The sequence below is a fragment of the Balaenoptera musculus genome, chromosome 2 (genome assembly GCF_009873245.2).
Source record: "Balaenoptera musculus isolate JJ_BM4_2016_0621 chromosome 2, mBalMus1.pri.v3, whole genome shotgun sequence".
Classification (NCBI taxonomy): domain Eukaryota; kingdom Metazoa; phylum Chordata; class Mammalia; order Artiodactyla; family Balaenopteridae; genus Balaenoptera; species Balaenoptera musculus.
In genome coordinates this window covers 115,606,807-115,634,438 of record NC_045786.1, presented here as the reverse complement: position 1 = coordinate 115,634,438, position 27,632 = coordinate 115,606,807, and positions in this window count along the sequence as shown.

Genomic DNA, 27,632 nt, shown 5'->3' with positions numbered 1-27,632 from the left:
AAGTGGTGCTGGGAAAGCTGGGCAGCTACATGTAAAAGAATGAAATTAGAACACTGCCTAACACCATACACAAAAGTAAACTCAAAGTGGATTAAAGACCTAAATGTAAGACCGGACACTATGAAACTCTTAGAGGAAAACATAGGAAGAAGACTCTTTGACATAAATCACAGCAAGATCTTTTTTGACCCACCTCCTAGAATAATGAAAATAAAAACAAAAATAAACAAATGGGACCTAATGAAACTTAAAAGCTTTTGCACAATAAAGGAAACTATAAACAAGACAAAAAGACAACCCTCAGAATGGAAGAAAATATTTGTAAATGAAGCAACTGACAAAGGATTAATCTCCAAAATACACAAGCAGCTCATGTAGCTCAATATCAAAAAAACAGACAACCCAATCAAAAAATGGACAGAAGACCTAAATAGACATTTCTCCAAAGAAGACATACAGATGGCCAAGAAGCACATGAAAAGATGCTCAACATCACTAATTATTAGAGAAATGCAGATGAAAACTACAGTGAGGTATCATCTCACACCAGTCAGAATGGCCATCATCAAAAAATCTACAAACAATAAATTCTGGAGAGGGTGTGGAGAAAAGGGAACCCTCTTTCACTGTTGGTGGGAATGTAAATTGATACAGCCACTATGGAGAACAGTATGGAGGTTACTTAAAAAAGTAAAAATAGAACTGCCATATGACCCAGCAATCCCACTACTCAGCGTATACCCAGAGAAAACCATAATTCAAAAAGATACATGCACCCCAGTGTTCTTTGCCACACTATTTACAATAGCCAGGACATGGAAACAACCTAAATGTCCATCGACAGAGGAATGGATCAAGAAGATGTGGTACATGTATACAATGGAATATTACTCAGCCGTAAGAAGGAATGAAATCGGGTCATTTGTAGAGACATGGATGGACTTAGAGACTATCATGTAGAGTGAAGTAAGTCAGAAAGGGAAAAACAAATACCGTATATTAACACATATGTGTGGAATCTAGAAATTGGTACAGATGAACCTATTTGCAGGGCAGGAATAGAGATGCAGATGTAGAGAATGGACATGTGGACACAGGGTGGGTGGGAGGAGGTGTGGGATGAATTGGGAGATTGGGATTGACATATATATACTACCACGTGTAAAACAGATAGCTAGCCCAAACCTGCTGTATAGTGCAGGGAGCTCAGCTCGGAGCTCTGCGGTGGCCTAGATGGATGGGATGGGGGTGGGGTGGGAGAGAGGTCCAAGAGGGAGGGTATATATGTATACATCCAGCTGATTCACTTCATTGTACAGCAGAAACTAACACAACATTGTAAAGCAACTATACCCCAATTAAAAAAAAATGCATATCCTCTCCATCTTCCAACCCCTGCTCAAAACACACTTGGGACAGGAAGTATGTTCATTTTAAGTCTACTCTAGTCATTCTAACAGTTTTTTGTGATGATATTTATCTAGGTGTAATTGACTGTACAGAGATGCCTTATTTATGAAAATACAATGTACAAGAATGTATAATATATATGATTAAGATTGCTTTTATAAATATGATCCACCACTGGATTCATTTAAATGTTAGCTTATATTTTCTGGAAGCTATAAAAATTTAAAAAGGGAACTCTAGGGAACTCTTGTTTCCAAGAGTGTGAAATCTCTATGTACTTATAAATCAATACTTATAAATAAATAAAAAGAATTGCTTCAAAGACATGGAAGAATATAAACCTTAGTATAATTATAAATGTATAAAAATTTGTTATTTAGTGCTCTGGTATTATATCTTCTTTATAAAGCTATTCTTGGGTATTCATATTTGTAAAACAGCTACTGCGGTATAGTCTTTTTAAAAAATCTCTCTGTAAATTCAGTCCGTGAGGGATAATGGATTAAGATCACTGTGCCATTAGAGAAGTTTCTCACCTAAATTCACCCCGTGTGGGTATTAACACAGAGATTGCAGAGGACGATACAAACAGAGAGGGATCTGATTTATCCTATGGGAATCAGAAAAGACTTCCAATAGGTGACACTTACTCTGAGTCTTGAAGGAGAAATAGAAGTTAGCTAGATGGTGGGATGGGAGACGTGAGCGTTCCAAAAATAGCCAGGGATGTGTGTGTGTGCACAGACCTGAAAGAGAATGTGACAACTGTGAGAAACTGCTAAGAACTAGTACTGCTGGAACAAACACTACATATGAGATCATAGGGGAGATATGGCCAGAAAGCCAAGCTGGGGCCATGTCATAAAGAGGTTCGTAAACTATACCGAGGAGTTTGGCCTTTATTCTCCAGGCAATGGGAACTTGCTTGCAGTGTAGTTTCTGTTGGTATATTATGAAGGAAAAAACTAAAATTCTGCTTCTTATATAATGGGCAAGGCAACCTTTAAAAAAAAAAGCACAGGCCTCCTCTTATGGGAAGAGCGTCAGCAAATCAGGTTCACAATTGACTTCAATTTTTCTGAGTTCCTTAGACTTTGTTCCTTTGCAAAGTACTTTTATCTTTTTTCAAAAGATCCAAGTATAGAATTGTTTACTTGTTTCTAGAGCTATTTTTTTCCTTCACAGATTGTCTCTGTCTTTGAATGTGCCTTTAGAAATGGTGTTTTCCAATTTGATTCTCAGGAGTAAGGCCCCGAGCATGAAATACATGAATTTTTTTCATAGAAGCAAGTGAGCTTTCTTTCTTTCCTGATGCACACAGATGGTTTCAGGATGTATCAATGCTGAGAGCCATTTACAGTCAAAAATTTTTTTTGACCTTTGGCAAGCCCTAGAGGGAAGATGAGATTAATGTTACGTGTCATTCCCAGCATCAGACTGGAGGAAGGATTTGTAACTATGATGTTGTTTTAGTTTCAAATTTAAGAGAAACTTAACACCTCTGGCTACATCTGTGCAGTGAGACCATGATGACTGAGAAAGCCTACAAGGCCTCAAGGAGGGGCTGGGAGGCGCACTGCTTGCTGTGTGATGCTGTGGGAAAGAAGTAGTGAGTGTTCCCGATTTTTTTTAATTTATGAAACTTTTAAAAGTTATTTTGTATAATTGTAGAGTTATTTCCTGAGGGTTTGCTTGTTTGTTTGTTTTTGTTTTTGGCGCAAATTCAAGAAGGCTGATAATGAAGTTCTGAGGAAGTAGCTCCAACCACGGGGGAGTGAGGGATGGAGACTCAAGCTACTGTACCTTCACTGTTAAGGATGCACTCTTAGTAGAGCATGAAGGTTGCACTGCACATGAAATCCCCCAGCTCTTCATTTCCTCAGAAGGTCTGAGTGACTAACACTCCTGCTCCACAGTGTGACTTGGAAGAAAGGTGACAAAGAGGGTAATAGGAAGAAGGGTTAAACCTAAGAGTTCAAATGTTGATTTTGTGCTTCAAACAGGTATGGGATGGAGTAGGCCTAGGTGAGGTATAAGTGAATGAATTAAGTAGTTCAGGAGAGGAAATATACACTTTGTAAAGTGGGCCATGCCTTTTGATTTTTTTGATTGTTTCTTTTAATTTTTACATAAAGACCTTTTCAAAATATCAGCTTAAAATGTCTAAAAGAAGATAAGGAAAGATACTGTGTTTGAATTGAAATCTGGGCCAGAATTTAAAAAGGAGAATGGTGTATCCTTAGGGTCCTAGCAAAATAATTGTCATGGAAAGCACAGTGAGAAAGTTCTGGAAAGTGAAGTTTTGGAAGTAGGAAAGTTCACTTGTACAGTTATCCTTTCACCCGGAGATTCTCCCCTGAGCTCTTCTCAGCTCAAAACTGGAAGGGATTTGTATTAATATGGGAGGCTATTTCCTTGGAAAAGCCTCTTAGACCTTAAGAAATGTGCAAGAGACTGTTTTGACAAGGTTCATGAAAATGGTGTCAGGAAAAGGAAATTACTTGCTTTAATAACTCTGACATTATTGGTGTTGAGTGTCTTGCATTCTGTTTGGTGACTTGCATACAGATGGGGCCATGTGGACTCAGAGCTATGTTCCTTTGTGTTTCTTTCCATTTCTACCACTACAAGAAAATGAGTCAGATGTGCAGATCAAGTTGCCCTAAAAGAGCCAGTGATTTTAATTAGTTTTGAGAGAGAAGTTAACCTAAATACAGCATTGGGATTAGAGTTGGAAGGATGGTGTTCTGCTTTACTCTTTATCCTGGCCTAGCAAAAATTTATGTTGCCATAGGATTTTAGAGCTCATGGAGCTTAGAAATCATGTAGTCCAAGTGGATCAGGACTTCAGTATTCTGACTTTGAGTTACCTTTTTCCACTATGTTGGACTTTCTTTCTTTACAATGTGTAAAACACAGTGGCTATCAGTTAAGTTTAGGGAACTTAAAAAGTAGATGACCATGGCAAAAGAGACTCATCCCTGCCAATTTAGAATACTTCAGTTCTTCTATGAATGTTGCAATTAATTTGTGTGTTACTATCTGAATGTAGAAATTGTTGCACTGGACATCTCTGAACCTGTCATTGTAGACTTGAGGGCCCTTGAATCTTTGAAGCCTTTAGGAACACATCTTAACATTTCAAACATGCAGATACAGAACCTTACCAATGTTAACGTTTCTGAGTCTCAAACTTCTCTCTGTAAAATGGAATATTAAAAATTGTCCTTTTCTCTTTTAAGAGTCTGAGCTTTTTGTTCATCATTCCACCTGTGTAGAATGCTCTCTGCTTCTTTTCTTCACCTTTCCTTCCTTGAAAACTCAGCTCAAATCCCACTTCCTCAAAGTTTACTGATTTCCTCAGCTTCATTTATACTACTATTCAATTCTTGTTTTTTGTAATTTCATATTTTTATAGATTATACTCCATACAAAGTTATTATAAAATATTGACTGTATTCCCTGTGCTGTACATTATATCCCCGTGACTTATTTATTTTATACCTAGTAGTTTGTACCTCTTAATCCCCGTTATCTATTTCACCCCTGTCTCCACCACCCTTCCCTCTGATAACCACTAGTTTGTTCTCTGTATCTGTGAGTCTGTTTCTGTTTTGTTATATTTGTTGGTTTGTTTTGTTTTTAGTCTCCACATATAAGAGAAAACATATAGTATTCGTCTTTCTCTGTCTGACTTATTTCACTAAGCATAATACCTTCCAGGTCCATTCATGTTGTATTCAATTCTTTTGACAGGTAATGTCACTACATGGTTTTGTTGTTGTGGTTTTTTTTTGCACTGTGGTTATTTACTGTTAGGTAACTTTTAACATTTTAATACCTTATTTAAGCTCCAAATTGCAGGCTTTCAGAGAGTGGAAACTATGACCTCTCCAACTTTGCATTTTATTTAATGTATCTCAGAGTGCTTAGTGTATACTATATTTTTAGTAAATAATTGTAATTTTGATTTTATAAGGTCATAGGATTTTTTTTTTTTACAAAAACACTTTAATAAAAGCTTAGAAAATGGTGGTATACATTAAGACATTTATTTTCAAAGTACAGCACATTATTTTCTTAACTGGATCTCTTTTATTTTTTAGTCTGAAAGTATATCTATAATATACATCTACAAAATTAATATATTTAATATTAATTTACCTTATGCTTTAAATAAACAGCATTATAAAAATATAGTTTATTTTTGGTGACAGTTTCTAAGTTTAAAATTTTAAAGCATCTTGAATCTGTGTTCAAATATGGTAATTTTGATACTAAAATTAAAATTCTGCAGACAATAAAATGTAAATGCCTATATAAGCAGGAAATAAGGTAAATATATTTTTATTGAAGAGACTCTAGAGAACAAGTCACTTCAAAAGAGATCAAAATAAGAGAATGTTTGTTCTATACCTACTAGATAAAATAATAAGTACTACAATTAATACCAAGGTAGCTAGTGTCCATTAAGACTTAGAATCACCTGAAACTTTATGAGGTGATGGACCCTGAATTTTTACAGGATTTATCTCCCAACCTCTGGTTCACATATGTTTCATTAAGGCATCTAAAGTACTTGCTATTTTTTGCTGATCAGATTCAGTCAGCATAATGTCATCAGTGTAATGGACCAGTATATTCCTTTCCTATTGCTTCTGTAACAAATTACTACAAACTTAGTGTACTCAAACCATACAAATCTATTATCTTACAATTTTAGTGGTCAGAAGTCCTAAAATCAAGGTGTTGGCAGGGCTACATTCCTTCTGGAGGCTTTAAGAGGAAATCCACTTCCTTGTTTTTCCCAGCTTCTCTAGGACACCTGCATTCCTTCACTTTGTGTCCCCTTCCTCCATCTTCAAAACCAACAGAACAGCATTTTTTCAAGTCTCTTTCTCTTTCTCCCTCTCCCTCCTTCTCAATCTCTCTCTCTCTGACTTTTGATTCCATCATCATATCTCCTTCACTCTCTTTCTGACTCTGACCCTCCTGCCTCCTCTTATAATGACCTTGTGATTATACTGAGTCCACTTGGTTAATGCTGGATAAACTCCCTTAATATCCTTAATCACATCTGCAAAGCCTCTTCTGTCATGTAGGTAAAATATTCACAGGTTTTGGGGATTAGGATGTAGGTATCTTTGCAGTATCATTATTCTGCTAACACAACCAGTATGATATTGCGTGGAATACCAAGATGATAAGATCTCTGTGGAACATATTATGGCAGTGAATAGAGTTGAAGTAGTTCTGAGGTGTACTGGTGGTCCACCTAAGTAAAGCAAACTTTCTTTCATGATTCTTAATTGGTATGGAGAAAAAAAGCATTTACTAGGTCAATAGGTACCTACCATGTACCATAGTTGCTGTAGTTTGATCCAATATAAATATTATATTTGGAATAACAGCTACAATGGAGTTAACACCTGATTAAGTTTATGATATTCCATGTTAATTCTCCAAAATGTATCTACCTTCTGTCCCAGCCAGACTAAATTAAATGAGGATGTCCCCCTTCCCATGCAGAGATCTTACTCTAGGTATGGGTCTAGTAGCAATGAGGGGTTGTTGGGATAATTGGCATCGGGCAGCTATTCTAGGTGATGTTATTACAATTTTATGCAAAGGAAGGCTACTCTCCCCAAACATAGGAGAGCAAGCTTCTTTCACTAGCAAAAGATAGTCAAAGTGACTTGAGTTTTCAAAATTCTCAGTTTCATCCATGTCCAAACAGATGTCACTATTCCTCCTCTGAGCTCCAGCATCATATTTAAAGACCCAGGCTTTTCACTTTCTTTCTTTAAGCAAGTCAGTGCACTCAGGAGAATTGAGCCTACATCACTGTCCTGGTTATTGTCTCTATTGACATCATGCTCAAATGCAGCAACCACTGGGATCCGCCAAGGAACTCCATCACAATTATCCAGAGATGATAATTTGATTAACTATAATGCCAGTACATGTCTTGGATTATTCACATCTCATTTTCCTTTGGCTAGGAACTCAGTATTACATTCAAGTCTAAAGACAAGATCCATACTGAATCCAAGACCAGAAGCCCCTGTATTGCTTGGGAACTTGTTAGAAAGGCAAATTCTCAGGCCCTGTCCCAAACATGCTGAATCAGAATTTCTGGTAGGAGGGCCCAGGGATCTGTGATTTATAAGCTCTCCAGGTGATTCTGAGGCATGCTAAAGTTTGAGGAGCAGGAACCACCCCTAGGTTTGCTGAAAGAGCAAAGGGAAGAGGTTGTAATTATTAGAACTTAGAACCTTAGGGTGTGAGACCTCACTGAGCTGAAATTCAGACCTTTGAGGAGGAGGTGCTGCTTGGTGATGTTGGAATCTCTGAATTCAGAGGACCTTCTCCATGGGCTTGGAATCTAGACCTCTCTGGATGGTGCTGATAAGTCCATGGATAAGGGAGATAATGGGGCTGGTTCTACACATTCCAGAAAAACTGCAGTATGATTCAGCTGCTGCTACAGGAAGGAGCTACCACTGCTGAGGTGAAGAAGCATGGCTGGGATGATGTTCACAGAAACTGCAAGCCAACAAGTCGCTTCCTCCTCCTCTGGACTTTCATTCTCTCTCTAGTGCCCGTGTTAGAATTGCCTAATGTGGATTCAACCTGCAATGCAGAAATATGGTTTGCAGAGTGCCAGCTCAGAATCACTAAGCAGACTATAGAAGGGTAGGTTTGAAACTGAGAGACGATAACTTAATAACTGATAGAGTTGATTGGTGCTTCCTGTCTAATTTATTTACAGGAAGAAATCCACGAAGTTTTTAGACATTAACAGAAAATCAATTTTGAAAACATAATTTCCCACTAATATTCTTTCAACCAATGGAGCCATATAATAAATATATGAATAATTATTTTTGGAGATGTGTGTTAGAGCCTGTGCTGTGGATTCAGCATCCCATAAGACAGAAATGGCCCTGCCCTCAAGAGAATACATTCTACTGGAGAGGCATTTTAGTTAATGTGTATCATGTTATTGCACCCCAAATTCTTATCACCTGTACTATTCATATGTGTGAATTGCGATTTTAAAACATTTTTTATAGCTAAATACAACTCAAAAATACCTTGGAAGCAGAAGCTGATAAAATACTGTAACTGATTTCTTGATTTCAACTGCTTGTGATTATCAGAAGGGTTTCATTGTTCTTATTGATTTTAATAAGTAAATGGCATAAATGTATACATATGAATAAATTTAATAGTAAAGTACTAAGAATACAACAGATGGATGCTCTATAGAGTACATCTAGCTACGTGACTTCACTGGTGATTGCCTGGTACACATACTGCTTAAGTTCTTATATAAATCCTTTAGTGAAAACCAAAAACAGACTTGGAAATAAAGATCTCAGCACCCACAGTCCCTTCATGAGGAAGCCGAAGAGCTAGTAAAATAGTTTTATTCCTGTGGCCAGTTCCCCAGTGAGGAAGACCAGGTTGGCTAAGGGCATCACTGGGTGCGGGAGGTGATTTCATAGGCTTTGTTTATAAGTGGCTCCAAAGATTTGCCTTGAATTTACAGTATATGTTTATTTGAAGCCCTCAGAGACAGGTGTATATGAACATTTTTCTATCATCTTCTAACGAAGGGGGAAATGAACTACAGATTTTCTGATTTCTTTGCTAGCGGTAATAACTACTCCGGCAACATGAACACAGATGCAAGGAATCATTCCATCTAAACCTCTTGAAAAAGGAGGGGATATGGGGATATATGTATACGTATAGCTGATTCACTTTGTTGTACAGCAGAAACTAACACTACATTGTAAAGCAATTATACTCCAATAAAGATGTTAAAAAAATAAATAAATAAAAAATAAGCCTCTTGAAAAGTTCATGGATATTTTCCCTTGAGATGACTAGTTCTGGTGCTCAGTTTGGGTTTAAAGTAAGCTATTTTTATATCTATTTCAAGACAGTGGACTTGTTTTAAGAGTAAAGCCATCATGAGTAATAAAAAATGTACTTTAACATTCAGCTACAATAAACTATAATACTGTTACCTTGAAATGATAAATCACTGGGATATTCAAAGCACATTTTCATGCATTAAGTTTTTTTGGTTATTAAGACAATCCTATAAGATAGAAAGTGCACCATTATCACCATCATCTTACAGATGAAGAAACCGAGACCTCAACAGGTTAAGTGATTGCCTAAGGACATAAACTGATAAATGGCGGATTTAAATCTGGGGCACAGAGATAAATTTTCAGATACAATTTCTGATTCATAAGTACTTTGCATGTATTTAATAAAAAATAAGAAAAACCGAATATGTTCTTTCCTCAACATAGGATAGAATCAAGGCAAGAACACTGAACCAGAGACTGGGATCTAGTCCTAGTTTTGCCACTGACCAATTGATTTTGGGCAAGCTGCTGTTCTTTCAGGGCCTCAGTTTTATCACCTATACAAAGAGAGTGTTGAATTAAGTTGTCTCTAGTGTCTCTTTTAGACCTAACATTGTATGAAATAATTGCTGTTAAACTATCTAAGTCTGAGATTTTTCTGACTGATTACATAATTTCCCTCCACCATCCCCTCTCTACTTATACTTTCTGCCCCATACACTCTCCCTAACTGAGGAGGTAATTTCAGACACATGAATTGTGCAGAACTCAGAAGTCCAGCTACCAATCATATGTTCCCCACCAGCTTACCTCTGTGCTCCTGTCTTATCTAACTTGGCCTGAGTTTTCTCTAAGTAGAGCAACCTATAAAGTTGGCAGATACTGTGTATTAGTTTGCTAGGGCTGCTATAACAGAATACCACAGACTAGGTGGCTTATTATATAACAGACACTACATCCACATGCAGTTACGTTCTGAGGTACCAGGGGTTAGTTCTTCAACATATGAGCTTTGGGGGGACACAGTTCAGCCTACAACATACTTCCTCTAGAAAGACTTCCTTAAAACATTTTTTAGGAGTCGGGGAAGAAAGCCATAGGGTAAACTGACAAAGTGGGGAGTGAATATAATTGGGGAAAACGGTATGAAATATGAAACAGAGAGTTGCTGATGAAGTGGATTAGGGGCCCCCAGAATACCCTTTGCTAAAAGTAGGTCTTGCCCACTGCAGTCCTTATAGATGTGATTACTTGGATGAAATGAACTTGTCTTATTGATGTATCTTAAAAATAATTACTCTCCTGTGTCAATGCTTTTGAGGGGCCTGTCAGAAAAAGGAGGAAGTCTTCTGTATTTTCAGCTTAAGAATTCACTGTTTTCACTCATCCAAAAGACATGTACTTAAACCATGTTCAGGACCGCAAACAATCTTTCAGCTGAAGATTTCGCTCTGGCAATAAGAGACAGTCTTAAAACTACTAAAATATTTGGCTGCTTTTTGCAATTTTTGGATTATTACTGTATATTTGTTCAGGCTGAATAAAAGATAATTTAGTTGCTTTGAGTAGGTTTATGCAAGTTTTCAGTGTCTCATCCCAAACACCACAGACTTGACATGTATGTCACAACTCACAAAATGTCTAGATTGCACTGTCCAATATGATAGCCACTAGCCACCTACGTTTAAAGTTGAATTAATTAAAATTAAATAAATTTAGTTCCACAGTTGCACTACACACATTTCAAGTGCTCAATAGTCATGCATGGCTACCATATTGGACAACACAGGTATAGAACATTTCCATTATCACAGAAAGCCTATTGAACAGCATTGATCTAGATTGTTTATCAGATGACACCAATTGCTAAAATACCATCTCATTTAAAGGAACCAAACTGTACTGTAAAATGTTTTGTTCCTGCATCAGTTAGCAATGCATTCAGCTGTAAATAACAAAAACAGGAAGGTTAAACTCAGCCTTCTGTGGCTTAAACATAGAAGGGTTTATTATTGTAGATTCAGCTGCTCAACAATGTCAGGGCCCCATGTCACCATGATTTTCTTGGCCTTTTTCCTTCATGTTTGAAAGGTGGCTACTTTGGCTCCAGTCTTTATATCCATATTTAAGTTAAGAAGGAGAGAGAAAATTGTGGCATCTGTCAGGAAGGCAAAAGTTTCCCCAGAAATCCCTTAGCCAACTTTGGCATGTATCTTAGCCACAGGATTTTCTATTCCCACTCATGGAAGATGGTTAGGAATAATGGATTGGGAATCATGGTTGGGTCAGCCAACGAACAAACAGTGTTTTCTGTAGCTTCCTAATAGAATTTACGAAAAATACTTTCTGACATCACAGGAATTTTAACAAGAAGCAAGAGATTATATTGCATGATTTCTCTAAAGATGATACATATTTAAGGTCTGGGTTTCCTGCCTATTCAACAATCCATATTTCTAATATTGACAAAGTAGGAAAGAGTGACATCTTCTCTCTGAATTACGTATGCTTACTGTGATGACTTTGAGCATATAGAACAGAAATTATATCTGTTACTGAGAAGCAGTTTGATGAAGTGGAGTGTGGATAGATTTTCTTTTGCCTGTGGTTATAATTAGTTAAGTTGAGCAGGTCACTTATACTAAGTTTGATCATCTGTAGGATGGAGATTGTTGTGAAAATCAAATGAGCCAACACATGTGAAGTGTGTCTGGTATGGAATACCACTTCTGTTTACTACTTCTTTATATATGTTGTGCAGAGTGGTCCCAAACTGAGGTCTCATAAATTATCACAGCGAGTGTCATAAAATGTGAAGTATTAACATGAAGCATTAGCCTGATCCATATACTCATACAAATATAAGTCCTTTGTTTAAATCTAGTGATGTCAAACTTAACACAATGTGTTCTTTGTTTCCCTGAAGTTAAAATTTACTAAGAAGGTTAAAGATTTAATTTTTTTCTGAAGTTTCTTTTACTTAGTTAACTTACAGATCTGGACATAATTTACAATAAAGTTGAACTCCGCTCAGTGAGCTTCAGAAACTAATGCCTCAGAGAGGAAGCACATGTGGAATGGGAGGTGACCACAGGAACAAATATGGGGAATTATGACAGGCAGGCTTTTCTGTATCCTGAGCAACTTTAGGAAAGGAAGATAGTTGTCAAAGGAAACCAGCTGGGCCCCAGAAGAAGCCATTCTGGAGAAAAAGGAAAGGGCTGATGGAGATTTACGAAAGAATAAAACTTTCCCTAATATTAACAGCAACAACCTTGAAGCCATACAACCATCTTTAGAGTGAACAGGCAGAGAGAAAAGTGTGTGGTTAGAGCAATCATTTTGAACTGATACTGATTTTTTTCCTTGGGTATAGTGGCCAACTGGGGCTGCAGTCAGCTTAATTATACCTACATCAAAAGGCGTAGCACAAAGGAAACAGGTGTATCTGAGAAAAATCTACCATAAGTAGTGCTCTGATGGAGCGGAATCTGAGAATTCTAGGTTTCCCCTGTGAAATTAAGTGGCTTACAAATTCTACTGGCTCTTTCAGTGTAGCAAGGATTTTAAAGAAAGTGGACAAAGGAGCTATTTTCTTCTTTGTTGCTATTATTCAAATTGAAGTCTTCCTGAAGCCTGTCTTAGGCACCCTGCTTCTGAGATGAGGCTCTGTACTTGGAACCCTTGGTACATGTGGACAGCAAGAAAGAATTCACAGAAGGGCAATCAGAATGACTGAATGATGTGACATTAAGAGGAGTGATGAGTAAGTCTGGCTAGACAGCAAGAAAGAGAAGGATAAGCATTTTGTTCTATATTTGGAAAGCAATAAACAGCAAGAGCCAAAGGGAATTATTTGCTGTGTTACTTTGGGCATAATGAAGCATAACGAGGTAAAATGAAAGGAAGGAGAATTTAGTGAGTATTTGAAATGCCTCCTGCCAGGAGCAACTACAGGTTAGCCTTCTTAGAACAGGCCTCATTTAGCACAATGGGCTTTCTCTAGGATTGAATGCCATCCGCCACCCTGTAGAATCCTTTCTTCTAGAGAGGCACGGTGAGCACTTTTATTAGAGATTTAAGATTATTTTAGGCTACCACTAGAAATAATGTTGCAAGAAGCAATTCTCCATTGCTTTGCATATTCAACAGTTTAAAACTGCTTGCTTTTTCTTCTTCATTAACAAACATTGCTTTGGTTTGGATACCCACAAAACCAGAGGTTGAAACAAGGATTTAGGTGCATATAGTTTATTTGGGAAGTGATTTCAGGAAAGACTCCCTTCAAGAAGAGGAAGGGTGGGAGGAGAGTGAGATGGGAGAAGGAAAAGCCAATAAAGGCTGCATTATAAATGTTCTCGCCACTGTAGACAGTGGGGGCTTAACTCACAGAAGGCCTCCCAGAATTCTCTCTCTTAGGTATAGGAGGCAGGAGCATTTATCCACTGGCTCCCATTGCCATTGGTTGAGGGTTACCGTCCAAGATGTTTACTTCCCAGCACTTCCAGGGGCTGGCTTCCCACAGATTTGGCAAAAGATCTGATCTTTGAAGAAAAACAAAGGTTTCACGTGGTGGGAGGCTGTCAAGGTACATGGAACTGTCCAGCAGAGATGTGGCTAAAATCAGAGGTGGTCCAAGGAGATGGGACTCAAGGCACCAGCAACATCTACTACAACCCAAATTTACATCTGTAAGCACCTAACTCATCAGCTTCAGACTTGGCTAGAAGGAGGGCAGAGCACTTTAATATGGCAACTTTGACTCTGCAGTGTCCGAGATGTTGCCCTTCTTCGAAGCCTACATTTTTTCCATCCTTGCAGCATCTGCATATTCTTTCTTATTATGCCCCCTTGGGACTTCATTAACTGCCAGACCCTTTTTTCAGTTTTATGCAGAAATTATAATTTTCTATGTTGCCATTAACTTTTTCATACTTGTCTCATCCAATGCAATGCTAAACAAGCAGCCACTCCATGATTGTGCAACTGTGTACCTAGTAAAGTGATTTGCATTCAGTTTATATTCAATAAATGTGGGTTGATTTGTTTTTCATTTCTATTAATTTTTTTAAAATGGAAAAGGCAATATGTTGGCATGATAAAAATTCAAGCAGTGCAAAAGTTTATAGAGTGAAAGTCCATTCTTCCTCTTACCCTGGACTTCCAAGCTTTCTTCCTTGATACAGTAATTGTTAATAGTTCTGTATTGATTCCAGAAGTTGGATATGCAATCATACTTATATATCCATTAAAAATGCAAATGGGATTATGTTGTATACATGGTCTGTACCTTACTTTTCATTGAATATGTCAAAAATTGTTCAGTAACAGCACATACAGACCTACCTCATTCATTTTAATGGCTATCTGGTATTCCACTATACAGATGCGCTATTCATCAATCTGATTTTTCTCCTTTCCAAAATATTTCTATCACTATAATAATCATAACATAGTTAATATTTTTCCCACTTTATTAGCCAGGATAAACTCAGTTATACTGTGATGTATTCGTTTTCTATTATGATAACAAATTACCACAAACTTAGCAGCTTAAAACAAGACAAATTTATTATCTCTCAGTTTCTGTGGGTCAGAATTACGGGTATGGGTTTGGTGGGTCCTGTGTTCAGAGCCTTACAATTCTGAAAATCAAGATGTCTGCTGGGGCTGCAATCTCACCTGGGGCTTGAGGTTCCTTTCCAAGCTCACTGGCTGTTGGCAGAGATCGTTTCCTTGCAGCTGTATGACTGAGATCCTTATTTTCTTGCTAGTTGTCGGCTGGGGACTTCTTTCAGCTCCTAGAAACTGCCCTTGTCCATAAGCAATAAATAACATGGCTGTTTGCTTCTTCTAGCCAGTAGGAGTGTCTGCTTCTGCTTCTTCTTTTTTAAAGGGCTCACCTGATTAGGTCAGGCTCACCCAGAACAAGTTCCCTTTTGATTAACTCAAAGTCAACTGATAAAGGATCTCAATATCTGCATTTTTTTTTTTTTTTTGCATATCATGAGAGGGATATCCTACCATATTCACAGGTCTTGCCCACACTCAAGGGGATAGGATCATGAAGGCCATTTAAAGAGTCTGCCTATCAAGTGTAGTAAGCCCCTCCAAAATATCATTGGTTTAAAACAGTGAAGGCTTGTTTTGCACTTAAGCTGCATGTCCATCATGGGATCTCAAAGGAGTTTTGCTCATTCATTGTCATCATGCAGGGACCTATACAGATGGAACACTTGCCCTTTGAACATTACTGTCGGCCATTGCAGTGGGAAAAAAGAGATCTGGAGGCTCTTGCCTTGTTCATTGGTCAGAATAACATGACCCCCACCCAACCACATGATGACCAGGAAGTGCAGTACCACGATATGCCTGAGAAACTGAAATATCCTGCCAACCATTTTTATTATTTATATACCTAGGTTGTCACAGATGGACTAATTTGATTCTCAAATAGCTTCCTCAGAAAGGTTCTCTCAAGTATTCACATTTGACAGCCGTTGCACTCCTTTTTGAGACCTCTCATGATTAACTAGTGGTAGATGTCAAAGGGTAGCTATAAGGAAGGTAAAATATTTTGAGTCTTTCTTCAAAGAGTAACCTGTTTGTGTATGTGAAAGTGTCATGTTTGAGGAAGTTGTCAGTTGGAGGCTGTATGACAGCTTTGAGTTTCTCAGCAATAGGCTCACTATGTGAGTTCCTGCTATGCAGTAATTGACCTTGATAGCATCCGAATCTCCAGGGAGGAGATAGGTGATCAGAGAGCAAAAGAAGGTAGCAGGTAGGAGACATGATGAGCAGGCAGCAAGAATCTGTCAGTAATAACAGAGGCTGGGTAGGGGTTATCGTCTTCTCTGAATTACTTTACAATATCTTGCTAGCTTCCTTTGCAGAATCAGAATCTTAGAAAGATCCTTGAAGTCCAACATTCTGTTTACTCTGTAATACCCTTTCGAAGTAGACATCTAGTCTCTGTGTGAACGTATCCAAAAACAGGGACCTCAGTACCCCCCGAAGCAATGTATTTCTTCTGTGTAAGTAAATATTTCAATGACCTACAGATGTAGAAAGAACAGTACAAGTAATCTCTGAGTACTCAACATCTAGCTTAAGCAATGATGAATGTTTTGCTATTCTTGTTCCAGCTATCTCCCATCCACATTTTCTTATTTTTCTAATTTAAAACAAATCCTATACATCAATCTATTTAACTCATATATACTCCAGTGAGTGTGTCTAGTATGTAAAGACTTCTTTTACCCATTACTTATCAACCATTTAACTTTTAGGTAACTCTGCTTATGAGAAACTTCTTCCTTGAACATTGTGCTGAAAGTTGGCTTCCTATAAATTTGGCTCATTGATCCTGATTTGTCTTTTTGGAACAATGCAGAATAACCACTCTATCTTTCATAAGACTATCTTGTAATCAGCAAATATTTAAATTCTATTTGTATGGATTATGATACCTGCCTTTCCTCACTGCCCATCCTAAAACTTTTGTCATCAAACATAATATATTTTATTTAACCATCAGGGCTATGATGAGATTACTATCTTAGCAAGGCTTTTCTGAACACATTCCAAATGACCAAGGTCTGTCTTAAAATGAGATAGCAGAACACAACTCAATCATCTAGAGACAGTCTGACCACTGAAAGGTGTAGTATTGTCTCCCTTGATCTGGATATGCGTGCAGGGTACATTTTTTTAATAGGAGCACTGCTGACTCGTATTAAGCCTTTAGTCATCTGAAACAACTCGGTATTTTTTACATACATTTTTATAAAAGGACTTCTTTTTTATAGGTATGGAATTGATTTTGCTGAATCTAAATGCAGGCTTAACATTTCTATCCTGTTTGAATTTGATCTTATTAGTTTCCGCTTCTCTCAGTTCTGTCATTCAACAAATTAGCCAGTTCTCTTGGTTTTATGCCGTATATAAACTTAATAAGCCTGACTTCTAGATCTATGCATAGTTGGTAGAGAGGCAGGGGAATGAGGTGGAAATAAGCCTGGGTTGGAGTCAGACAGCCTGGGAAAAATCCTGACTCTATGCACTAGCTGTGTATCTTGGGTGGATGCTCTTACCTTTTTCACCCTCAATTCCTCATCTTTACAATGGAGGATATAATAGTACCTACTTCATAGAGTTTTTGTGAGGAATAAATCATTAACATATAAAGTGCTTAAAATGCCTAACCCTAGCCAAGAGTAAGGTTTAATATATGTTACCTATTATTATTAATTAGACATGTTCACAGAGCTGAGTCAAGGGCACAACTTGGAAGCCATGGACCAACACTATTTGGGAAGAGTCATTCAACCAGCTAAGAATTCACCTAAATGTTTTGTTATCTAAATGTTTCTGTCTTTTATATAAGGTTGCCATATAAGACTTTGTGAAAATGCCTGTTGATGTCAAGATACACTGTTTTTTTAGCCTTTTGATTAATTTTCACATTAGTTAATTATTGCTTAACCAATATAAGAGCCATAATAAAAAATCAAAAGTCAGTTTACTTCCTTTCTTTCGAAAATGAGATTGTAACCATCACATTGGTCCTGAAATAAACACAAATATCTCTTCAACCACTACCCTAGGCCGGAGAGCAGCACTGGGGCATGGGGTGGGGGAGAGGATGGTTGCTTTGAGAGTTTACACAGAAATGTCCTGATATCAGTTGAGAGAAATTAGTTGGTAAAACAGTGGCTTAGGTGAGTTCATAAGCTGAAGTTGGTGATATTGGGGAGGGGAAAATTTCCCCCTATCCCTTTTGATTCTTCTGGCTGGTCTAATAATTACACTGCCACAAGGCATATTAACAAGAGAAAAAAAAAAACGAATTTAATTTTGTACACATGGAGGTCTCATAGGACCCAAAGAAGTGACCAAAGCAGGCAGCTTTTATACATTTTAGACAAAGAAACAATATATTTGTGAATTGACAAGACAAAGGGGTTTGAGCTTGGGATAGTAAATTAGTAAAGGAGGTTTGTTTATACAGCCTTCTTGGCCTTGAATTTCCTATCTCTGATGATAAAGATGTCTCTTTACTTCCTGGTCCAGGGAGGGTAGCTTTGACATGGGAGATTTATTTCCTGCTTTCAGGAGGACAAAGGAGGGTCAGACTGTCCTTCTTGCATTGGCTGTTTCTTAAGTGACAGAGTGGCATATTTGGGGGCAGCCTGCCCTGACCCGCATCAGTGAGTTTCCCTGAAAAGCAGTGCTCATCCCAAACTAAGAAAGTAATATCCTAGGACAGATGGTTTTAAAAAGAACAGTATAGTGTGGACGAAAATTGTTGCCTATCATATCAGTAAACAAAGGATGTTGCAGGCATCAAGCCAGCAGCCACTGCAGCCACCTCCCCGCCCCACTGTGCACCCCGAGGGGATTCAGATGCAGAAAAACAGGATACTGGCCCTAGATAGTTAAGGTGCATATCAAAGGAATGATTTCAGTGAGCCCAGACTCTTGCATCTTCCCATTCACGGAATAGGAATAGTGCTAAATTCATTAACTTGAGATGTTTGTTTTTTCTTTAATTAGCAGTAATCTTTTGATGCTCTGACTACCTTCTTTTCACTGCAAAAACTCCTGTGCATCCTGGCTCCTCCTTTACCTCTTAGGAGAAGTCCCTCAGAGCTATCTGAGAGGCTGCCTCCCAGGCTTAAGTCCTTAGCAAGTCTGCCAAATAAAACGTAATTCTCAACTTTTAGGTTGTGCATCTTTTTCAGTTGGCAATAGGATGCATGGAAGTAAATCTGTAGAACATGTTCAATGAAAAGAAGAATCCAAACTATCCCAGAAAAGTGAGACTTCTAAAGGTTATACCTACTTCCTTTGAGAAGAAGAATTGTACATCTATACCAGAACTCCAATGATATGCTTTGCAGTTGGAAAAGATTAGGTGTCTGTCGTCTGTTTCCACAGAATACCAAAAGATCTGAGTGGCTTTTCACAAAGTAGGGAGGATAACCATATAATAACCATTGTAAATATTGCAGTGGTTTGACTTAAAAGAGAGGCCAAATATTATGCCAGAATTCACTTTTGGGAGAAACTGGGGGTGAGGAGAATCTGGTAACTGATAATTAAGAGACGATTTTTATTTTGCACAGGCAGGTATCATAAAGTCCAGTTAGAGGGGTGTTTGGCTGCCAACTGATGAAGACACACTATACCTATTAAAAGATTTCAAAAAGAAAAACAAATGGTGAGCCCTACAATTATGCTATTCTGTTTCTGTGCTTTTCTTCCCCCCCACTGATGAGGTTTGAAATGTAAAGCTGGGTTTAAATAGAAATACTGTTCCACTGGTAAAATCACATTGGAATACAGTAACACATTGGAAGGCAATACATTGGAGACAATAACAGATTACAGAAGTTATTAAGAGTGTAATGTCTAGGATCCAGACAATTAAAAAAAACAAAAACCAAAAAAACAATTATGGTGTATAGCCCTCTGCATTTCAGTGAGTTTTGGTGATGGCTTGGCTTTGGAGAACATCAATTCCACAGAACCTCTTTTCTTGCAAATATCTGTAGAACCTAGAGAGAATCTGCCTTATTATGACTATAAGGAAATCAAAGAGGCAGATGCTTATACGGAATGTCCTCTTACAGGGGCAACTCTTTGTAGTATGGCCAGAGCAAGGGAGCAGCATGAGCTTATTCATTTGTACCCTGGGCATAGAATGATAAATGGAGTGACCAAATAATTTATTATGAAATTGAAAATTATTTCAACCCTACAGTAATTATTACAATTACAGGAAATAACTGAAATGACAATATTAATTTTTAAGTATTTCTATTAAACATTACTTAAAAGTGGTTAATGATTCTTTTAATCATGGCAGGTAATAGATCTAGTGTATATAATGAGATGCATATAGTTCTTATAGTTTAGTAAAGGAGTACCCATTTTCAGTTAACTTTTATAACATTTTAAATTTAGGGAGCTCTCTAGGTATTGATGTATAGCTAAATGAAGTATGAATTCTCCTTTTCTGCTTAAGACAACTTTCTGGTGCAGAGTGAGTAGAACCTTTTCATGAATTAACAGTGCTTATTCCAGTTGCTATGCAGTTTAAGAACAACTCTTACCTTCTAATACATTTCTCATTTCCCATGATTTCAAAAATTGCCATCAGACATTCTATAATTCTGTTTTTCAGTACCCTGTGTGATTTCACTCATTAGAACCCAGGGACTTTGTTTCATTATTATCACTCAAACGCAGTAGGTGAAAATAGCATTACACCAGGCTGGAGCCAGGAGTCTAGGTTTACCCAAGCATTGCCATGTACTTGTGACCGAGCAAGAAACTTAACTGCATTTTTTTAAAATCTGTAAACCAAAAACATTGGACTGTATGATTTTTTGAGGCTCCTTTCAGTATCAAAATTCAATTTTAGTTTTTGTTTTTTTTTAATAGTATTTATTCTACCCTTTCCAAACTGACAATTATTATTCTTAATGGTATAAAAGGAAGCAAAATAGTTGAATATTTCTATTTCTTTTCTGTCATCAGTCAGTGTTATACCATCTGCTTTAAGATTTAGGCCAACCTCTGCTTATTTTTTTCTCTTTGCCCTAAGTCTAGCTTTAAAAAAAAGGTCTTTTTGTGGCTGCAGAAAATTGTGCTAAGCCTTGCTCACAGAGTTTATGAAATCAGACAGAACCAAGGCTTGGATCTCAGTTCTGCTTTGTGCTAGTTGTGTGAAATTGGCAAGGCTATTGAATTCTCTAAAATTCAGTTTCCTCGTTATTAAACTGGGATAACAGTGTTTATCTCATGCGATTGTTGTGGGATTACGTGAAATAAAAAACATAAAAAGTGCTTAGAACAATACCTGGCCCAAAGAAAGCCCGCGGGAAATGTTATTTTCTTATTTTTGCTTCTTGGTGCCATCATCATTCTCATCATCATCATTTTTATTATTACTTGAGAAGTTATTTTTGAAATATTATTCTGGTTTTTCATTGCTTCTTTCTAATAAAAAGCAACATCAACAGTACCTCATATGTGTAGATAATTTCACAGTTTACAAGGTATTTTTACATGTCTTATCTGATCTTTACAATAATGCTCTGAGTTGAGAAGGATTAGTTTCTCCACATTACAGATCAAAGAGTCTCAGAGAGGTTTAATAACTTGTCCGAAGGATGAACCCAGGGGACTTGTGATGTTTACTTCCCTAGCCCCATAGTCCCTAGTACAGGAAGTGACTGAGGTAACCCACATGGTACTAGCAGGATGGTGATAAACAGCATCAGGTGGCCTTGTGACAGAGTCGTCTGTAATGAACATCAGCACTGGAAAGTTTAAAGCTTCTTTAAAGAAAACTTTACATGATTTGAGAGAACACTGCTATTTTATTATAGAGTGTGAATGTCTTGAAATAGAAACAGTATAAGGGTTTTTTTTTTTCCCCTTGTATACATTGGCTTGTAATTATCTCTCAAAATTTATTTTCAATTTTGAATATCATAAGCATGCTACTTATTAAAAAGACAGTATGGAATGTGGGGTTCTAGAGGCATTCAGAAGGGGGTCCTGAGGTGGGTGTTGGGAGCAGTGAGTGGTCATTGGACATAGAAACGGTCTCTAGTTGTGCCTGGGTGTGTTTGTTGGAGGACACAGACAGACCAGCGTAACAAGTCACACTGATTCATTTGTCGCATTTCCCTCCTTATTTGTCTTCCTCCAATCAGGAGGAAAACAGTTGTTCTTGTCCTCTAGGGCACTTTACTGTGGGAAGGTTTCCACCAATTTGAAGAAAATGGAAAAAACAAGGACAGCAAAGAGAGCTTTTCATAATGCTAATTTTATGCTTCAATTAAAAAAAATTCTTAGTTAAGAATTTCCTGTTGTTTTGCTGTTTAAAAATGTCCTCTTCTGAATGATAGCAATAGTAGTTGGCAGTTGATTTTAATTTGCTAATCAGGCCAAATAAAAAGTTGGTAAATACACCTTGGCTTTTGAAATTGTATTGGTTTGTGGAATTCGAAGTCTGAGGTGGCAGACATCCCTGGCAGAAGGCACCTAAGACCAGGTTTCTGTGTGGAAGCTCTCGGGCACTGGCTTGGCCAGCTCCCTCCACTGACCCAGCTCCCCTTGTGCTGAGCTCTGAATAAATATCCATCTCAGTGAATGAAATGTGATTCAGTTGAGTTCCTCTTGAAAAGCTGTCTGAGGGACTGTGAGATGTGACTGCTTTGACTGACGCTCCCATTTTCTCTCCCTCAAAATAAGTCAGATTGACAGGATTCAAAGGAGACATGAAATTAGTTCTTATTGGCTGATTCAGCAACAAAGCCAGGAAGCAGAATCTGCTAAGTGGAAAATATTCTAAGACTAGGAATGAGAGATTGTGAGTATAAGGCAAGTCTTAACTAGCTGAGGAAGTCTCTCCGTTCCTGCAGCTGATAAACTACTTTTGTAACTGGATGAAATGTTGGTCCCAGTGAGGACCCCTTTGGCGCAGACACTTTCAGACTGACTGCCAGGTGCAAGAGCAGATAGCATTCAGCCATTACTCATGCACGCACCCTTAATAAAAGAGTTTTCCCAGTAGCTACTGAGGCATCAGCCATTCAGGAAGAATTCAGTGATAGTTTATGCTTAATAACACAATAACCACTTCCATTACATAGTTATTTCAGACTTTAAAACAAAAATCAGGTGAGATAAAACTGTCTGAAAGGGAATGTCCAGGTTCTTCTCTTCCATTTCCTTATGGTACTGCCGCTGTGCCAGGCTGAGTCTCTGATAATGCCAGTGCTACTCTGAAGATCTACAGAATGAGGAATAGGGATGTTCTCTTTATATTAATACAGATTAATCTGGGGTGGGGGGGGAATCTGCCCTAATTTTCCCTGCTGCAGTTGAGCCCTTTTTCATTAAAGGAAAAGGAGAACTTAGACCTTCTGGTAAGTTCTCCTCTGGTAACTGGAATGGAGAGGAGGAGGTGGAAAGAAGGTTTCAGGCATTACCACAGGGAATTGAACTGGCGTCTATTCTGTCCCACTCCACTCCATATTGTAGGCATTTGCCCTCCCACCCCATCACTTAATCATGAAGTCAGGCAGTACAGCAAGGCCTCAGACAGAAGGCACATTAGGCATGCCTGTGATTAAAGCTGATTAGCTAGAAGTCCAACATGAGTGGTGAATCAAATCCAATTTGCATGAACTACGAGGTGCTTCATTAAGGCTAATCATTTTCTTCTGTCCTTTGGTAATAAATCATCCTTATATGGGGTTCAGTTAGATCAAGCTTGAGGATTTTGCCTTTAGATTCCTCAACACCGTTAGCTGTGGTCTTTGGCTTCATTTTCTAGGATGGTACCTGTCTGGAGCCCCACCTCAGAGCTTCATCCTTGAAAAAACTTCCTAGAAATTTAAGCAATGATTCCTTTAGGTCCATGTGCCAGCGCACAAGACTCATACAAAATGAAGTGTGCATCTTTTAAAGTACCAGTAGAACAAATCATACTTATTTAAGTACTGATAAAGTACTCAGGCCACATAGTGCGCTGTGTTGAGCCAACTGATCATTAAATAATTTTACATACCCTTCTTGAAATGAGTCTATTTAAATCCAGGAAAATTGACCCCATTTAACCTTCCAGAGCTCATGCGTAGATCATTCTTTCTTTGCAGTCTCTTGGAGAATGATGAGATGCTGCTTGTTTTGCCCCAAAGGATTAGTTCTGCATATCTCCTGTCATCTGTATACTCTGTTCTCTGTGCCTGAAGCGCCCTTCCCATCCCCTCTCACAGTCCTCTGTGCTTGTGTCTGTTGAAACATTTATCACACTGCAATACAATTTCTTTTTTACTTATTTATCTCTTCTACTCCTTGGAAACAGGAATTTCATGCCTAGCCCACAGCTGATAATAAATATATATAGAATAAAATGTTGTGAATTATGAGATGGTAGCTATAGTGGACTGTTATGCAGCCCATTAAAAGAATGATGTTGATCTCTGTATATTGGCAAGTAAAGATGCCCGTATATTTCATAATATAGTTACTGAAGAAGAGAAAGCTAAAAAACATTATGCATAGGATGATCCCATTTTTATTAAAAAAAAGTGCTTATGCGTGTATCCATAGAAAAGGTAAAAAGTGTAAATATGCAGGGGCAGGATCTGGGATGTAAAGGTAGGGCTTTTACTTTTAACTTTATAAATTTCTATATTCTAATTTTACTTTTAACTTTATAATTTTCCATATTTTAATTTGTTAGACTGAGTATTACTATTATAAGTTAAAAACCTAATAAATAGCTTTAAAAACTATAAATTACAGATTCTGGTTGCAAATTATTATTTTGAAAAATACTATGTTATTTCTAGGGTTGCTGTAACAAATTGCCACAAACTGGGTTGTTTAGTACAACAGAAATTTATTCTTTCATGGTTCTGGAGGTTAGAAGTCTGAAGCCATGCTCCCTCCAAAGGTTCTAGAAAAGAATCCTTCTTTGCCTCTTCTAGCTTCTGGTAGTTGGCCGCAATCCTTGGCATTCCTTGGCTTTTGCACACATCACTCCAGTTTCTGCCTCTGTTTTCACATAGCCTTCTCCCCTGTGTGTCTCCGTGTTTTCACATAGCCTTCTTATAAGGACACCAGTCAGTGAATTTAGGGTCCACACGAATCCAGTATGACCTTACCTTAACTAATTACATCTGTAAAGATCCTATTTCCAGATAAGGTCATGTCCTGAGCTTCTGGGTGGACTTGAATTTGCCGGGGGGGGGAGGGGGGGGATAAATTTACCCCAGTGCAAACATTAAACAGCACTTACTAACAAGGGCCAGAACCAACAAGCTTTATGTGTCAAAATGTCTTTTCTGCAGACAGTTTTCTGAGCGGATATCTCACCGTTACAATTTGCAGTACCTCGTTGGACTGGCACAGGATGGGAGACCGGGTGATGTTACTGCTACTACAGGTTTGGAGAGCCTAACCACCCTGAGCTCATCCCTCCTCTAGCCTGAGACCCAAATTCACTTCACTCTACGCCTCCAGTTCTGGGATGAAGCAGCTTTTAGTTCCTCTTCTAATCTCTAGCTTTACTTTTGGTCTTAGGTTTTGTGTACCTCTGTAGGGTACACAAAATGAATTTCCTTGTAGTTTGTTAATACTTACATAATGTTAATGTTACCAACCAGGGTTCTTGGCCTTCCCCAGTCAATAGAAATTGACTAGAGGCCAGCCAGGAAATTCAGTCAAGGCTTTATTGGGGCCCCTGCTGCAGCGTGGGGGAGCGAGAACAAACAACAGGCTCCCTTGCTTGCCGAGGGGAACTTCTTTCTTATATGGGGTGAGGGTAGGGATGTGTCCAGGGGTTGGGCCAGAGGGGTGGCTTAGGTGTTTTCCCCACCCCTTAGGTGGTGTTGTGTGGAGGGGACATACGCAGTACCCTGCTTTTTGCTCCTGACACCCTGTTTTTGCTCCAGGCTCCTCAAAAGTGGCAATTGGGTTTTTTTGGTCTCTTTGTATCTTTTGGGTCTAGAATTTGCTCCAACTGCCCATGCACACAGTTATTTTTAGTCCCATACAGTTTCTCTGTATTTTGTTGCTGGAGGAGAGGTGTGTCCAGGTGTAAGCATTGCAGCGCTGCAGCAAAGGGTCCCAGGTCCCAGCCTGTCTCATTAATACTGTACTTACTGATTGAAAGATACACATTTCAACCTTTGTAAAATTGAGGTTCTTCTTGTAGTTCAGGCATGGCATAGTTCAGTTGGCAGCATTTAAAATTTCTTAGTGGTAAATAAATTACACATCTTACAGTTAATGTCTTCAGATTCAATGATATATGGTAGCACAAGAAATTTGGGCAAATCTTCCTGCCATTACACTCGATAAGCACATGTTGTGAGTGATTGTGGGTTAAGAAATAGGAACCTATAGTTCTTTATTTTAATATAGTTTTTAAAATAAAATGTTTATTATTGTTACTATTTTTTAAATTGAGGTAAAATTGACATATAACATTTTATTAGTTTTAGATGTACAACATAATGATTCAATCTTTGTATATATTGTGAAATGATAGCCCCTATAGGTCTAGTTAACATCTATCACTACATAATTATAAATTTTTTTGTGTGATGAGAAGTTTCAATATATATTGTCTTAGCAACTTTCACATATGCAATACAGTAGTATTAACTATAGTCACCATGTTGTACATTATATCCCCATGACTTATTTATTTTATAACTGGAAATTTGTACCTTTTGATCCACTTTGCCCCTTTTGCTCACTCCCCACTCCCTGCCTCTGGTAATCACCGATCTCTTCATTTTTTTGTGTTCTTTATTGTTGTTTTGTTTTTAGATTTCACATGTAAGTGAAATCGTATGGTATTTGTCTTTGTCTGATATTATTTCACTTAGCCCAGTGCCCAAGGTCTATCCATATTGTTGCAAATGGCAAGACTACATTCTTTTTATGGCTGAATAATTTTCCATTGTATATATACACCACATTTTCTTTATCCATTCATCTATCAGTGGACACTTGGGTTGTTTCCATATCTTGGCTCTTGTAAATAATGCAGTGACTGTGGACTTGCATATATCTGTTCTAATTAGTGTTTTTATTTTCTTCAGATAAATACCAAGGTGTGGAATTGCTGGATCATATGATAGTTCTATTTTTAATTTTTTGAGGAATCTCCATACTGTTTTCCATAGTGGCTGCACTAACTACATTCCTACCAGTGGTGCGCTAGTGTTCCTTTTTTCCACATCCTCACCAACACTTGTTATTTCTAGTTCCTTCATTTCTTATATTCATTCCAGAAATATGATTTAGCACCTACTATTTGCAAGGGATAGAACATATCTAAATGCTCTTATAGAAACAGTATTAGTACTTACATTTACCAAGCAGGAGGTCTGGATATCATTAAAAATTCTATAAGGCAAAAATATATGTGAACCAGGACAGGAGGCAAGCTTATGGTCAATAGTGTACAAAGTTATCAACACTGTACCTTTCCCATTGGCAAGTTTCTTCCAAGAAACTGGGTTCTCGAATTTTTTTTTTTTTTTAAAACATCTTTATTGAAGTATAATTGCCTTACAATGGTGTGTTAGCTTCTGCTTTATAACAAAGTGAATCAGTTATACATATACATATGTTCCCATTTCTCTTCCCTCTTGCATCTCCCTCCCTCCCACCCTCCCCATCCCACCCCTCTAGGTGGTCACAAAGCACCGAGCTGATCTCCCTGTGCTATGCGGCTGCTTCCCACTAGCTATCTATTTTACATTTGGTAGTGTATATATGTCCATGACACTC